Source organism: Centruroides sculpturatus, unplaced genomic scaffold (assembly GCF_000671375.1).
Source record: "Centruroides sculpturatus isolate CEXI.00-Female unplaced genomic scaffold, Cexi_2.0 scaffold133, whole genome shotgun sequence".
NCBI lineage: Eukaryota > Metazoa > Arthropoda > Arachnida > Scorpiones > Buthidae > Centruroides > Centruroides sculpturatus.
In genome coordinates, this window is record NW_019384319.1 from 1,007,048 (window position 1) to 1,010,992 (window position 3,945).

A 3,945-nucleotide genomic window follows, 5' to 3' on the forward strand; every position below is an offset into this window, starting at 1 on the left:
CGAGTTCATTTACAGTTACAAAATTTAATTAATTTCAGTTATTGATTCATTTGATTCAGTATAATTATGTATGTTATAAGGAAACTTAAAATTGTCAATATTAGTTTTTTATCTACAGTAAACATTTCACAGGCCGTAAATTTTGGCAAATCTTCAACACATCTAGAAAAAACAGAATTTTGTATCAAGTGGTTATTGCTAAATGAAGAAAGCACATAGAAAGCTTTGGTTATTTCATTTGCAATATTTGTCACTCGAGTGGCTGCAACGCATAAATTTATAAAATATAAAAATGGTATAATCGATTTAAAAATGAACTCGTTTAACAATACTAATTTATCAGCTGGTGGAAAGGTTAATAATATGTGAAAAGTGAAAAGAAGATTACTTGCAACATAAACTGTCCAAAGAAATAGAATTGAGGAGTAAATATTTGACAAATCATTAGCAATTAGTAAAACTTGCGTATGGATTTTCAGTATCACTTTCAATCGTGAAGAAGAAAAATGGCATTTTCTTAGAGAAATCAGCAAACACGTTAAAGTGTTTTCTAATTCTCCACAAATTTGTATAAAAAATAGAAATAACCAAAGAATGGACATTACGTGAATTCCATAATAAAGTGCGTTATTAAAAATAGATATGATGATTTGTATAGTTCGATTTACTTTCAATCCAAAATACACATAACTAAACTGAGCTGAATTCATCATCACAGCTCCTACAATGCAGTAAATACAAAAGCATATCCAAACAATAACAACTTTAATTTTTAAGTATCTTTGATTAAATCCTTTTGCTAGCCGAAAATCTGTGAAACTCTGAAGCTTCTTAATAATTTTCCGAACTTCGTTCTTCTTGAAATGAAAATGAAGTACAGATGCAAAACTGTTCATCATACTAAATTCCCAGAAAGCGCTGGATATAATCAAAACTATTTCACAGTTCTTTGTTAAAATAGCAGCGTTGATTGTATTGAAAAATATATTGTATAATATGTTAATTACGATAATCATTTTATCATAAAAAGTAATTCCTCCTGCTTTAAAATTTAAACCATGAATCATCATGGATATCAGCAATGAATTCCAACTATCACGATATCCGTCTTTGCCAGTTGATTTCAGAATAGGATAAACGACACTTACAGAAGAAACTCTCATCTTTATAAACTGAAATGAAAATTACACTATCAAGTGAGAAACTAGTAAGTGACTTTTGTTTTCAGAACCGGATAAAGTCTGTATATCATAAAGTCTTTATCAGTAAATGATGTGCAATTCCACTTGAAAATAAATGAAGATTTAATTTTCTGAATGCATGCTCAAATGTTAATGAAAAAGTATTTTTTTAATTTTATCAAAAATTTAATTTCAGTTAACATTAAAATCAATGATAAATACATTTGTATTGTTTACATTGTACACTAATGTCAGAATTTCGTGAAAATGGAAATCTACAATTTAATCAACTTTATAAATTTACACAACGCTTTGTAGAATATTTTCGAAATTAAATTCGTGTTTCTTAATTTTGTTCATTGTTTATATTAATGTTTTCATTAACTCTGTCTGTCAAGGTTGAGGCCTACCACTCTGGTGGACAGGTATTTTTGTACATATTCTCCTTCTGCCATTCTCCTTCATTACCCTACTGTCCCATTGTGGGCTTGGCAGAATCCTTAACGGGTTTGCTTAAAAAAACCCTCTTAGTGCCCACAGTGCGAAATGAGTTAAAAAACACCAAGTTTTTGGAACACACTACCGTATCATAAAGTTTTGTGTGCTGAATTTATTCGACTGATTTCTGGGTTTGATGTTTATACTCCTCCACGATTCTGCTGTGCAAACTGTATTAGTTTTAGATGAAATGAATTATTCATAGTGTGCGGCATTCTTTATTTCTCTGTCTAATCGACATAATAGGAATGAATGTTAGAATTATGAAATAAATATGCTTTATCATTTTAGACAATGAGACGCATTGTAGACCAAATCATCTTTTTAATTAGTTCCAAAATAAATTAAATTTTAAACAATTTAAATATTGCAATCAGTATTTTTCACTTTACTAAAAAGCTTACATTCGTATAGGCTGAAAAAATTACATAACAATTCATTGAATTTAAACTATTTGAAACACAAAGTAGTAATATTGAATTATGGAAAATATAATAAAACTTTTTGCTTATAAAGAAAATGGACACAATAATAATTTTAATTGTCAGGGATTTATAATGTTTCATATAAAATCTCTGAAAATAAACTCAATAAATTTAGATAACTTTTCTTAACAGTTAGACATAATATAAAGGATATATAACATGGTTTCTTACAATAATTATATACAGTGCTGTTAAACTAAGACAGTGTTTTTCAATCGGTGAAGTTTGGCACAACAGTGTGCCATGAGAGGATTGTAAGTTCATTGCGAAAATTTTTCAGGGAGATTGAATAATCTATTTTAGAAAGAATCCTGAAGAACAATAAATGTCCATGTCAAAAATAAAATCTCTTTAAATTGATTATACGAGTTTTTTATTGTTATAATAAATAAACATATAGGCTACATAATGTAGTAAAAAATGTGTATATATATATATATATATTATATAATCTAATAATAATAGCCGGAACATTGGGTTTCTATAGGCAATTATCATGCCACTTTTAAATGCAAATTAACACTTAATGTTACTTGCTTTTCTTATGTAAATAAAATTATTAATTTAAATAACTATTGTTATAACCTGCTGCTATTTTAAGGAAAAACAGTACTGTTTTATTTAATTCATAAAAAAGAAATGGTTAAGTAATATGCCGATAGAATGTTTACAAACATAACTTTAAATCATGTGATTTTTCCGCGAAAATTTAATTATGGGTTCAAGTATGTCATGAGAGGGTCTACCCTCAAAATGAAGCTTTCCTTGCTGTTTTATAATTTATAATAAATAATATGAAAAGTTTCTGTAAATAAAATCTCATAACATATGGTGCCACACACAATGTTAACTTTGCCTGGGAAGGGACACAACTCGTGCTGGTTTTCGACTCAGGTACTGCTTTTTTCTTCCTAATAGACTGTTTATAAAGACTACTTTAACTTGATATGGAACATTATTTATTCATAAACTAGATAGTCTCCCAACAAGCATAACGGGGAACCGATTAGCAGTGGCGGCCTTAGGGGGTGGCGAGCAGGGCAATGGCCCGGGGCCTCGCGCAACAACCAAGTAGAAAAAAGTTGATATTTAAAACTTTTTATTTTATCCTTGGCTATTAGTTATAACAATAAAATAAATTTAATTTATAGTANGATGCCAAATAAGTGTACACAATGGAGTACCTGGAAGCTGGGATGACCATGAATTCTGTACAGTACATAGAGACCTTAAAAACACTTGAGAAGACATGCATTATGTTTGAAAATCTACTGAGCTGATAATCTTGCAACATGATAATGCTCAACTACCTCAACTACACATATTGTATGCTATTGCCAAGCCTCTTGTGAAGTTGAAATTTAAACCCATTCCGCATCCTCAATATTCATTGGAGTTGGTACCATGTAATTTTCACAAGTTTAATGAGAGTTAAGTGCATTCATTTCACCACAGATGAAGTGAAGGTCACAGTAAGTTCATGAATCAAGGAAAGATTGTCAGAATTCTTCATTGATAGGATGAAAACATTGGTTTACTTATTAAATTACTAAAAAGTAATAAGGTGTAACTTATAAATTTTTAAAAAACCCAGTTCACCATTGGGAGAAATGTATAGCGTAAATGGTAACTATGTTGATAAGTAATGTACATTCTTGTAGCCAATAAAATGCAGTTTCATGCCTTTTATGTTTTATTTGACTATCTCTCTTCATTTGTGAATTATGAATGAGTATACAGTATTTTCAGCCAATTCTTGTAAGTATGAAGATTTATATTAT